The 13,656-nt window shown below is 37.2% G+C and overlaps 1 long non-coding RNA gene across 1 annotated transcript in view; it reads right to left on the bottom strand.

Annotated features, from left to right (window-relative positions):
• LOC121437593 overlaps window positions 1-13,656 on the bottom strand; it is a 52,737-nt gene that overhangs the window by 13,834 nt on the left and 25,247 nt on the right. The window contains exon 2 of the long non-coding RNA XR_005972986.1: window positions 9,624-9,720. This is a non-coding gene — a long non-coding RNA (uncharacterized LOC121437593). The remainder of the gene's footprint in view (window positions 1-9,623; window positions 9,721-13,656) is intronic.

Below are 13,656 nucleotides of genomic sequence, written 5' to 3'. Positions count from 1 at the left end.
TCTCTTTTGGAGTCTTTTCATGTTACCATTAAAATAGGCAAAGGAGGACAGAGTAGTGGTGAAATCCTGGAGCTCACTCATTGTATGCTTCAACTCCAATGCACCTGCTACATGACTGGATAATCTAGGGCAAACCGCTTAACCTGTCAGGGCTTCAGATGCATCACATGTAAAATCTGGACAACGGGTATGCATAGTCCACAGTTTATTTGTAGGAATGAAGTTTACTATAGACCTTCGTGCCATACCTATCAATTATCTTCAATGAAGCAAGTGTTCAACTGAAGTTAGATGTGGTTGGCGGAATGTAGTGCAGCATGCAGAGTGGTCAATGCATCCTTAATGATTTCTTTATAAATACCTATTCAACAGCATTTATAAAAATATCTAATATATGTGTGGACTAGGCAGTCTATGTAAAATTCTAGTTTGTATACTAGATGAGATAATAAAAATGAAAATTGTTTCTATTTTAGGCATTAACATTCGTGGGGAAAAGAGAAGGTAGTTATACTAAAGGGATTGGAAAAACTATGACATCATTGTAGAAATGACCATATTGATTTTTATGAAGTGAAATGATCTGTAATATAAAAAGGTAAAACAAAATGATGAGTGGTATCTTCAGGGGAGAGTGGACATGATAATGGTAAATTAGAATTTTATGAGTGTATATTTTTGAGAGAGAAACCTTGGCTCATTTTGCTATGTTCATATGATTGTTTGAGATAATCACAGTCTTGGTGCCACTTGAGAGTTGTGCTTTATGCCTACACAACTCTTTTGCTTAGAATTCACGCTCTGGTATGGAAGAGCTAAAGACATCATCTTGGGGATGCAGCATTGTATAGACCCCAACCTCTTCCTCAGAGCAACTATGTTTGAGCTCCCTATGCCCATGTAGGACAGCTCAGCTCTCGCTGAAGAGTCTACTACTGTGACAGAACGTCGTCCTTGTTTAAGATCTTCCAGATTTGACTCTCTAGACTTCCCTAGAGAGCACAAGACACCTGATGCCAGCGAGTCAAGTATTTAAATATTTAAACCAGCACATTTTGCTTTCATTATCTGAAATTGAACCATAAGATAACCTGCAAGATACATATGTGAAGAAAGTTGAATTGACGCAAAAAGGTTTAAGCCACTGGCATAGATTATACCATTTTTGTTTTCTCTATCAGTATTCTGACAGAAAGATTGTACTTTTCTCCACTGAAGTTAGGCCCAATTTCTGATTTGCCTTGGCCAATGAATACACGGAAGTACAATATGTCTTTTCCTACAGAGCTATTTAATTTTTGAATATCTTCTGTCTCCCTCCCTTCCTTTGATCAGGTAACCACAGATGTCTCTGCTGAGGTGGCCATGATTACTGCATTGAGCTGACCAAAATCTAGAGAATTTTAATGAAGAAGTGAATCATTTGAGCCACCAAAATCTGGGTTCTTCATTACTGCAGCATAACTTGTGCTAACCTGACTAAAATAAGCATTAGGGTCTGTAGAAGAGTTATGCAGTCATATTTTTGCACAAAAATTGTAATTATTTCTTACACCAATAATTGAAGTTCTCATGCAATCTGAACTGATTCTATAATAATCTATAAGGAAATACTTAAATTGCATGAGATTTACTTCAAGTTATTTTTAGTGTGTTTTAATTTACAGTAGGACTGGGAGCTTTTAATCTCTTCTTTGGTGTGAAATAGGGTGAAATTAACCACAAGTGTGTTTTGTAGCACTATAGTACTACTTCCTTCAAAAATACACTTCTTTCCAATTTTACCAATGCTCAAAATATTAGGTAGGAAATATGAATCTATGCTTAAAATTAATAGTCATCAGGCCAGGAAAATGGCTCAGCCTTAAAGGCCTTTGCCACCAACCCTGACAATGGAAGTTCAATTCCTCACTCCCAAATAATGGAAGGAAAATACTGACTGCTACAAGTTATTCCTGGAAACACTCTCTCTCTCTCTCTCTCTCTCTCTCTCTCTCTCTCTCACACACACACACACACACACACACACACTCACACACACACAGAGAGAGAGAGAGGGAGAGAGAAAGAGAGAGAGAGAGAGAGAGAGAGAGAGAGAACAGCACAAAAGCACAGGACAATTTCTTTAGTGTTTAAAAGGAAAACTTCAGGGTATAAAAGTTTTAAAGCTCCACAGCTTCCCAGAGGAGAATGGAGAAAAAGAGAAGAAAAAAGAAACAAAACAAAACATGCCACTTGAGTTAAGCCCTCATGGAGGTCAGTCACATTGCCCTAAGCAGTCAAATGATGGAAGTGAAAGCTTTGGAGAAAAAGTACAGAAACCCGGATTGTAGGGGAAACATGTCTGAACTCGTTATGGGAGGAAAGCGAAAGCTGTGCTTTTCTGAGCAGTTCAGAAAAACAGGCAGAACTGCAAAGCTGTGAGGCTAAGACCTGATAAGCTACAAAGCTAGAAGGCCAGAATTCTGGAAAGGCAAAAGGCACACATTAAAGGGATAATTATTTCACATTCTCTTTAGCATACTTAAGGTGAATCTACCTTCCTAAGGGGTGGTTCTGCCTTCCTAAGTGGTGGTCCCTCCACCAAGTCATGGACATGCCCAATTGAATTAACTGTTTGGGGAAAAGACAATGTCATGCCTCCACCTATGGAAAGAGTCCATTCTTTCCCAAGAGGGAAACCTATAATCATATAGGATATGGGCTGAAATTGGAGAACAGATATAAGCCATTTTCATCATGAAAATTTAGAGATTCAGTCCCAAAACTATTTTCTCTGGAGAGAATATGAATATGAACATCTAGACTTGAGTTCTAGGTCTACCATCATGCCTCCAGGGAACACTTAAAGAATAGTGTTCCAATAACGTGGCTTCTGAGACTACTTAGAACTAAGCTAGTAAAAATCAAATTATGCATGTCCTTGAGAATTAGTTAGTATTGATTCTTTGTAAGGATATATAGAATAAGAAGTCTAAAGTTAAATTCATATTTATTTAGAAAGAAAGCCTTGGTCAATTTATATATGTGTAGTAGTCACAGAGAAACAAATATGAACACCAATGCCTCTCTTTTGTTATACTATAATCTTTCCTTTTACTTGTGAAGTAAGGTTGCTCTGGGTTTGAACTTCTAACCACTTCTATTCAATGGGACAGGGGCATAAATGGAAATGTGCTCTTTTAGGTACCTAAATTTCTAGTTGTGACCATTTCAATGAAAACTTTTGATGTTTCAAGCCTTTCACTAGCGTATCCCATTTGAAGTTACATTGGTAAGTGAGATAGGAGAATATCTGAACCCTCCCTCCTAGATGAAATTGTCTATTGTCGAATTTGCCTGAATCTGTTCAGATGCTGTTATGCATTACGCCCTTACAGCTGTAACAAATGAATGCTGGCGGTAGACACCACTGATGGAATGCCTAGCATGACTTTCGGATTTCTTCCGGTGCAATGGTCGATGGCGATCTCAGGTGCCTGATGGTAGCAGTGTCTGGGGGCATCTCAGAGGTAAATTAGAAGGCATCTCAGCTACTAAACTGATTGCAGTTGTGAGAGTTACATTAAATAATAGTTCTTCCCTTAACTATACTTCTGCTTTATGTGTTTTAGATTCTCTGGATCAATCAGAGTCCAAAAACATAACATGAAAATTTTCAGAAGTAAACAGTAAGTATTAAATAGCTTGTATTATAATATATTTCTATAATATATTAGAATATTTTCTTTTCTGTGCACACGTGTGTGTTTGCATGGGCACATGCATTATGCATGTGTGTAAGTCAACACATCTTGCAGAAGCGAGTTCTCTCTTTCCATCATGCAGTGTTCATTTGGGCATTGAACTTATTTTGTGGGGCTCAACAATAAAATAAGAACTCTTACACACAGAACCATCTTACTGGCACTAATTTTTCTTTTTCATTAATTTTGTTATTACTTATTGATATCTTGCTATATCTAACATAGAAATTGAAACATGCCATAGGTATATATGTATGAGAAAAAACAATACTTATAGAATTCTTTGTCATCTGTATTTTCAGGTATTGAAGAGGTGATATATCTTCCTGTGAGTGGACAGATCCTTAGGATCTAGCTCCTGCACATAGGGGTAGTACTGTAACTAAATGGCTATCATAGTCAATGAGACTACAACAATGGGGACAAGCTAGACCTTTAACCATGGCTGCATCAAATCAGTACTGGTCTCAGATTCAACCAAGCCTGGACATTTTCATTCTTGACAGTTTTCTTTCCAGTCTTACCTCCTGCTGGTAAAGATGCTGCATTTGCTAGTGGGACAGGAGTGCCACACAGGATGGAGGTCCCGCTGTGACCTTTCTCTGGTATATTTACTCTCCTGGTATCTCAGATGCAGCTAGCTGTACCTACCAGGGTGCTGGGCTCAGGAGTCATCTTTAAAGAAACACAGGATAATCTCATGAAAACTAGCTTGGCTCCCACCTCTCCTGCTGCTACCCAACTTCATAATTCACGGCAATGGAATGCTGCTCGCTAACACTTTTCTCACATAAAATACCCATTGGATTTGAGCTCTTCTGTACCAGAGACTCTGGAAATTTGAGGGGAAATATATTGCTCAGGCTGGATCATTCTGTTTATGTTCCACTGGGGCTCAGTCCCTCAGCAAATATTCATTGCTGTCTCCAATATATTTAGAAAACCAAAGCTGCCAGACAATATCCTCTGTTTTTAAAAAGAGACTCCCAGCCCAAGGAACTGTAGCATAAAACAATAACTCTCTTATATGCATAATCTTAAATCCCATCCAGAAAAGCATTTTAAAAATTATATGCTAAGAAAGATAAGGATTTATCCCCTAATTTCAGAAACAATTGTATGTCAGGCTGCCAGATAAATATTTACAACACATTCAAATTTAGCTGAACTTATATGACTTCCATCAGTGAAACTGTTTCCAGACCCAAAGGTCACCAAAGCTGTTATCAGGACTCCTGAGAAGGCAGCCACAATCACAGTCGTGTCGGAAGCCAAACGCCACACACTCTAGGCTTCCTACAGTTCTCCATAGCTGATAGGAAGATAATCTCCTCCTTTCTGTCCAAGGAAAACACCCTGTCACATCTCCTCCTCTTCAATGACCAAATCTCTTCTTTGTCCAGATGAAGGAACTAGCCAACTCCCTGAAGGTTCCATGCCTTACTGCCGTGGAATGCGCTTTGCAAACTGTTTAGGCTGGAACTTCAAGGGTATGAACTGGTGTGATCATTGGGAGAGGGAGCGAAAAAAAAATCTCACAGTAGCAGGCTCCCAGCCAAATGTGGAGGGTAAAGTTATCTGCCTAAGAAACGTTAGAAGGGCCACAGAGGTGCCCAGAGTGGGAAGCTGCCAATTAAAGGGGTGTGAATGAGACTTATGGGACTGGCCAGGGTGACAGGGCCACAGTCATCATCTGGCAGGAGACAATCTACAGATAGGTGTCTGACAGGGTAGCCAGGGTTCTTCGGAGCTTATGGATGGTTCTTGGAACTGTGTTCTATGTTGCAGACTGTTTTGTTCCGATTAGAAGTGCCTCCAGCTGACTTCAACAGCTAAAGCAATTATAATGAGCACTTCATTTCCTTAAGAAATGGGCACTGAAAAGGTTTAGTTAGTAGTCAAGGGAATAGGTAATTGAAAGAGGAAAAATTTTTAAGTACCATATTTTCGAGGTTTTCATCTGCTTCTTTGAAAGAAAGACTTGAATGAGCTGAAAATAAATTACAAAATAAGAATCATGAGCAAGGCTCTGCCTCCCTAATAATAATGCTTCTAAGTTTATGAGCATTGTACTAGATGAGCCCAAGGGCTGTACAGTAATATAGAATCTAGCTGTATCGTCTTATTAGGACTAGATTTCTTTTTAAATATGTGAGCAACATATTGCAATAAATAGGGGTGAAATTCACGTATATTTCCTTGTGTGTGATATTCAAATGTTTGCAAACATTTTCAGGTATGACAGCTGATCTGCAAACTGCCCAAGGAATGAGATAAAACTGTATCAAAATAGGCTATTTCAGTTTTCTGGGCAGAGGTCTATTTTGATGTAACATTGATAAGAATTACATAGTTACAGAAAACACACAAGCCATAAATTGTACATCAAAGGGGTTCATAAAACAAAATTTTGGAATTAGATAAATGAATATTAAGTTCACCTTTTATTATTCTTGATGGCAAAATAGTACCTTTTGGTAAAATTAAGAGCTAGGAGCTTAGAGTTCATTATATGAGAGTTTCAATATGTTCTAAGAACCTTCCATGAATTAACTCATATAAATCTAAGGCAACCTGATGTGGTGGGTATTTGTATTAGTGTAATTTGAAAGATGTGAGGAAGTGAGATAATTTGGGGGGTGAAGATACAACTCAGTTATTGTAGAGCATTTCTCTAATATGTATAAGGCTCTCGCTTTGATACTCAGCTTATGAATGAATGAATGAATGAATGAATGATGAAATAATTGACTCCAGTTTAGAACTTAAAGCAAGATTCAACTGATATAACTTAGTTCCAAAGTAAAGACATCTCAAGCTAAAAGGCTGTCATGTAAGTATTGTGGTGAGTCATACACACACATAAATGTTTGAATTCTCTTTGATTGGAGTATAGCAGAAGGGTAAAATACAAATCAGAGAAATAGAGGTTTACTTTTGAAACTCCCTCTCCTTCATATTATGTGTGGGGATGAAACTCAGAAACAAAGTCAACTTTATTTCAAAGGATATTTCCATCATCGGAAAATATGTATTCTATAATTCTGACTCATTATGTTTAAGTGTTTCACTTTTAAAATGTAATAGGCATTGGCTAAAACAAAACAATTATTACAATGACACTTTGGTGTGGTAAGTTAAGCATCTGTTGTCAGTTCTCAGGAAGATAATTGATAGGTCTACTATTATCTCCAGAGCATTCTCCACCAAAAGACAAGATTGGAGGATCTTACTTCTGGGTGGCCCAGCACTCCACAGTGGTGTTAACAAAATGATAGCAGCTTCTTTTCTAAAACAGAAAGATAAAGCATGTTGTCGAATCACGAAATATATTTTTAACACACGGAGGGAGTATCTGCAAGCTCCTCCTAGCATCAAGGCAATGGATTCATTGTACCAAGACCCAGGCTTCCAGACACCTGTCTAGTACAGCTACTCAAACACAATTTCCACTACTCTGTGTGCTCTCTTCACCCTTCCCTTGGCATCCACACTCACACTTAGCAACATATAGACATGGCTGCTGTTCTCAGCTCTCAGTGATAGCTGTTGCTCTGAGTAGAACTCACACCTGAGATCCTATACTCACAAGTAAAAGATTTTAGTTGAATCCAAGCAGTAAGCTGAAGAAGACAATTCCTGCTGGAAATGAATTTTAACACTCCATGTGCTGTCCTCCATTGTCCTCCTAGCTTAAGCAACTTAACCCATTTTGAGCATTCCAAGTTTCCCCTGGTTCCTCCATCACTATTTTAACATTTGGAAATTAATGCCATTTCTTCTTTTTCTTGACAGTTCAGAAAAACCTTCCATTCAACACATGCAAGCCTTTCCCATGGGCCATTAGAAGACCACTCTAGGTTTCTCCCTATTGTGCCTTTTATAGATGATGCCAACAAATGACTCTGAACTGCAAAAGGGATTTGAAAAAGCAAAACACAAATCACCCAAGAAGCAGAGTCGACTGCTGAGCTATCCCTCTGGCTCCTAGGCTACTCCAAATGTCAGGGCACATCAGGAATGCAAAGTTCCAGGATGGAGTATTCATTCTGATTCTGTACTTAGGAAAACTGGCTGCCATGAGGCAGGGAGAGCTGCATAAGATCTGCTTTGGCAGAAGCTCTCTCTCTCTAACCCCAGTTGGGAGGAGGGGTATTTGAAGAGCTGTGGGAATCTGGCTTTCTCTCCTGCTTCAGAAGGAAAGTGAAGTAAATAACCAACAATGACTAGCCTTGGCTTTGAATATCTAGTGTTTATTAAATGCACTCGGGCTTTCAGCAAATTAAGAGAGTGATGACCCACAGGGCCATACAAACCATGTATGGTGCTAAAATACTTGAGAAGGAAGTTTGGTTTTTGTACCAAGGTTTATGTGTTATGGTTGAGAGTGTGTGTAAACATAGAGATAGTAGAGACTATATTTCTGACATAAAAATTATCATTGTTATAAAACTGATCTCAACAAAAGGCAATTGATTAATAGATTTCTCTTTTGTAGACAGCAAGCAGAACATGACCTACTAAAGTTTTGTCTGACCCATGTGATTTCCAGAACTGTCTTCCCCTGCACTGGGAACCTCCCTTCTCCAGCCAGGACAGAACTCTCTTGATTAACAACATGTATCGCAAGAGATCCCAGTTAAACTACATGTGACAGTAAAAAGAGAAAATTCCTCTCCATGGGAGCAACTTTGGTAATCAAGATCTATTGGTGGAAACAGACCACTGTGTGGCCTCCAGCTGGCTAAATAGCATCACAGATGGACCAAATAGGAAGAGTTTCATAATAGCTCTTCAGAATTCTCAGAATCAAGTTAGACAGTATATGAGCGAATAGCTATTGCAAAGCACCCAGATCGCTTATCTAAATCGTAAACACTGCTGGCATTATTGTTTTTTTCTTTCACCCTTCATGCTACCTTTAGTCATAAAATCCATACACATGAATTTGTTTTCAACAGTTAGTCTGATTCCAGAGCGTTTTTCTTGTCAACATCTAACAAATGTTACAGTAAGCAGAGGAATATAAAACACTCATGAAATTTCCATCCTCCGCCATAAGCTACAAGAGGTTACAACTCTATCTGGTCAGTTCCTCCTTTTCCCTTAGAACTGCCCCTCAGTGGTGTCACACAAATGGCCCATGGAGTAAATGCCTGATACAGCCTTTACATTCTCTGTTCTCTCAGGTGGATGAATAGAGATGATTGTCCAATCAATATCTACTGTTGGGTTGGGTTTCAACACTACTTAGGATTACTATTCTATTTGTATTCTTTAGTACTAATTGAAGATCTCCATTTAAAATATAAAGTGAGCAGTATAAACGTCTGCCTCATTGGTCTAGTAAATAACTTGGTATCTTGGTTTTTAATGGTTCCAGCAGGTTCATTTGAGTTTTATTCCCTTCTATTTCAAGATCAACAGAAAACAAATGTATTGTACCTACTACATAAGAAACTATCATATTTCTTTTCAAGAAGATCACTATTGTTTTGTATTTCCACAAAACAAAACAAACTCATGGGAATTTACATTCTGTACTTATTTGCATTTGATGTTGACAGTTTTTAACATTGCGCATTATGATTGGCATGCTTTTGCATCAAGTGGTAGATAAATTGTAAATTTAAATTGTTTTTCCTCAATGATTAATTATACTGAATATTATATATATAGTTTCAAGATTAAAATTCATATATATATATATATGAACTGCTTAGTATATACACTTACATATTGCTTAAGATACCCTTTAAAGAAGTGTTTAAGTCATGTCTAATGTTTTCAAAATTAAAGACTAAATTTTAATGTCTTCAAACAAACAATAACATCAAACCCCAGATAGCCATGATCAAAAAGTTCTAGACTACCTACACGAATGGTATAATAGAATCTGAGGTGCTTTGTTGATCAGTGGAAAATGTATCTATGGAGAATTCTGAGTTCCAGATGACCATCTTGCAAATAATGCCTGTAAAAAAAAATAAAATGAAAGCTATATTTCCTTGCTAATTCATTTTTTTTCAATCTTCAAACTACTAGGTTCATTACTTGATGTGGGATTCCCCTCTGCATGCTGTGAATACCATTGGTGAATAAAGAAACTGCCTTGGCCTATTGATAGGGCAGAACTTAAGTAGGCAGGGAAAACTAAACTGAATGTTAGGAGAAGGAAGGCACAGAGAGAGAGAAGCCACGTAGCCCTGCTGAAGACAGATGCCAAAACTTTAGCTGATAAGCCACAGCTACATGGTGATACACAGATTAATAAAAATGGGTTAAATTAATATGTAAGAGTTAGCAAATAAGAAGCTAGAGCTAATAGGCCAAACAGTTATTTAATCAATACAGTTTCTGTATGATTATTTCAGGAGTTGGGCAGCCGGGAAATGAACAAGCAGTTTCCCCCCTCACAACAATTACTCAAAAAGTCTCAAGGAGAAGACAAGTTCATTTGCTCAGATGTTAAGGATTGCCAGTCCTTGGCACACTGGAGCATGCATGCAAGCTTGCACTGAGAGTCAGAAACAGAAGGATCAGGAGTTTTAAGTTTACTCCTGACTCTATAACAAAATTAAGGCCAACCTTGGCTACAAGAGATGATACCTTAAAGCAAAATCCAATAAAAGAAATGGCTTAGATAATACAGTTTCTTGGTTCTAAGGATTTTAAAGCTTTATTCAATACTCAGTGATACCATCCAAGATGCTGGGAACCCGTTCATAAACCAAAGAAACCAACAAAGTACCACCCATTGAGAAACATCCATTAAATAAATTCCTTTAAGTGCTAAAGACATTTATTTAATATGAAATTTTTAAGTGTTACTTATCTGTTTTCTGTGTTTTAAATTTAATTTTGTTATTCATCTTAGATTGTGGCTAGTTGACAAAGTCAAAGGTGAGCGACCCTGGACTTCATAACATCCTGCTCTGACATGCCTAGCTCCTTTCCATTTCATGTATTTTCACAATAGATTTTGTGGAGAGGGAGAGGCCCAAGAACCCCTCTTTGCATCCAGAATTGTTATCTTCAGCTTATCCTGACCACACAAGGTCTTCTCTCAGGCCATCACTTCAAAATTCACCACAGGAAAATGTATCAAAAAGAAGTACCTCCAAAGCCTTGGAGATAACAAAAATATGCTTCTCCTAAAACATAAGATTTGCTTTGAAAGAACAAAAATAACCATCTCATTTTGTAAATAGATAAAAATTTCTATTTTACCTTATAATGAGCAAGCATGTTTGTGCATGTGTTTGTGTGTGCTGTTACATCAAGCATGTACTGTTCAGTGAGCTGTGCACCCCAGTCATACTCCATCTCTCTCTCTAAGCATTCATTATCTGTGGAAGGCAGAAACAAAAATAAAAGCCCAAGGTACTTCTCACTTGCCATAATAATAGAAAGGGGAAATATTTTTTTTAGCTTAATATAAAATGACATGATTCCTGGTGGCTTTATCAAACAACCTTGGTGTCATTTGTCCCTGGTCTTCCCTGTCTCCTTTTGTGTTGACTTTTTTTCTCCTCTCCCCATTTGTAGTCCCCTCCTCATTATTCTGTTTCTCGCTTCATGTCATTTATATTCTGCTTTTTCCCTTCTCAAGCTCTTCACCCACCAATGGTCCCTTTATTCTGTCCTGGTTTCTATGGTTACTCCATGTTGTATATTCACATCTGAGGATTTGGAGCTAGGAACTGTGGATAGGAGAGAACATGCAGTGTTTGTCTTTTTGTCTGGGTTACCTTACTCACTATATCTTTTCTTGGTCCATCCATTTACCCACATATTTCATTATTTCATTTTTCTTTCCCACTGGATAGTATTCCATGTGTGTATCTACCACATTCTTATAATCTACCTGTCTGCTAAAGGACACTTTGGTTGTTTTCATTTTCTGGCTATTGTGAATAGGGGGCAGTGAACAATGCTGACTAAGTAACTGTGAGGTAGGAGAGCATGCCCTTTGGGCATATGCCAAGAAATGGTATAGCTGGATCATACGATAGATTTATCTTACTTTTTGAGGATTCAACATAGTGATTTCCAGAGTTAGCCGCACAAATCACATCCCCACCAACAGTGGGTTAAGGAGGATTTCATTTTCTCCAGCATTTGTTTTCAGTTGTTTTGTTGATATTAGCTATTCTGACTAGGGTGAGATGAAATCTCTAAGTTCTTTTAATTTGCATTTTCATAATTGCTAAGGATGATGATTGCTATTCAAATTACTTCTTAGTTATTGCTATGTCTTCTACAAAAATATCTCTGTTTAGATTCAGTCATTTGTTTCCTTTATTCTGCTGCTTTAATTCTTTGTATATTCTGAATATTAATACTCTGTCAGATGTATGACTGAGAAAGACTATAATTCTGTGAAGTTTTTCTTCACTCAATGGAATGTTTCCTTAGCTGTGCAGAAACTTCTAAGTTTTATGTGATCCCAGTGGTCAATTATTTGATAAAACCTCAAGGAATCATATTATTTTATATTTACCTAAAAGTATACACAGTACATACAAGTGTGTGGGGTGTGTGTGTGTGTGTGTGTGTGTGTGTGTGTGTGTGTGTGTGTAAAAGTAATAATCCAAGAAAAGGAAACTATCAACTTGAGAGTAGAAGGTAGCATGAAATGACTTTTAAGGAGAGTAGCTAACAGCGGCTTAAAGGCAAAACAAGAGGGGCAAAGTAATATAATCTATTTCAATTAAAGAAACAAAAGAACTGCTATTGGTAACAGAATGAGAAATTACTAAGGGGAAAATTCTATCACTACGATTTTAAGTTATAAGCAGTTAGAGCATGGGTCATTTTCAAAATATAATTATTTATGATATTCCTTTTAACAGGTATTATTGGTGTTTTTTTCTTTTATAAATACCCTTCAATTTAGCTCCATGTACCTTTATTATATGTTCATAAGAGATCTTTGAGACACAAATCGCACAGACATTTCATTCATCATTGACATACAATGTCTACAAGTAATTAAGTAAACAATTCCTAAAACCAAATAGCAAATCGACTTTGTTGTGATTTTATCAATCTTCAATTTGGAAATCTTATAAGAGGGTCTAAATAAAGTAGGCATATTGATTTCTGAAGTCCCTGTGTTTATTTACCTCCCTAGGGGACCTTGATTCAAAACATCGGCAAGCATCATTTCATTTAATTGTATATTCCATCACGTGATCATCGTGATGATCCCTGCTCCTTTCTGTTTTTTGTCTGGGAGGTTGAAAAGTCGCAAAGCTTTTCTTGGTCTATTTGCTATCTTTTTTAATGGTGCATTATTGTATCAGATAAAATCAAAACCACAAATATTTTTAACAATTCAATTTCTAACAGTGAAGCATGTAATAGAATTTTGCTAATGGTCTGAAGTTACTCTCTTCCTTCCAAAACAACTACACATAAATGCTAAATCAGAGAACAAGATGTGTATATGTTTTTACATGTGCAAACCAATATGCAAATTATCTCAGAGCAAGCAGGTATTTAATGTGATACACAGTGGTTTACCTTAGATTTTAATCAAACTTGTAAGCACCAATAAATCCTCTAAAGACATTATTTTAAATTTAAATATAAATTACTGTTAATAAAGAGTAATCCTATCATGTAGATGTCAATGATGTTTCCTTTCAATCAAGACTGCCTGAGAACCACAGTGTATCTACACACTGGGGTCTGCCTTTCCTCTTCAAGGAAAATGTGATTCCTTATTCTTGTTGTAGTATTTTTAATGCTACATTTTTATTATGCAGTCAAAGGGCATTCCTTGGAGGGATATTCTGCAAAATGTTTGTTATTGTTTACAAAAAATGTTTTATGCCTTGCTCTTTGGCTGTTTCTGCATTCTGAACCTAAGTGAATTCATGAAAATGTTACTTGTTCAACTCTT

The sequence above is a fragment of the Microtus oregoni genome, unplaced genomic scaffold (genome assembly GCF_018167655.1).
Source record: "Microtus oregoni isolate MIOR12 unplaced genomic scaffold, Mior012 000053F_ref0000044, whole genome shotgun sequence".
Lineage (NCBI taxonomy): Eukaryota > Metazoa > Chordata > Mammalia > Rodentia > Cricetidae > Microtus > Microtus oregoni.
The sequence above is the reverse complement of the archived record's forward strand: the minus strand, read 5'-3'. Positions and strand labels throughout refer to the sequence as shown.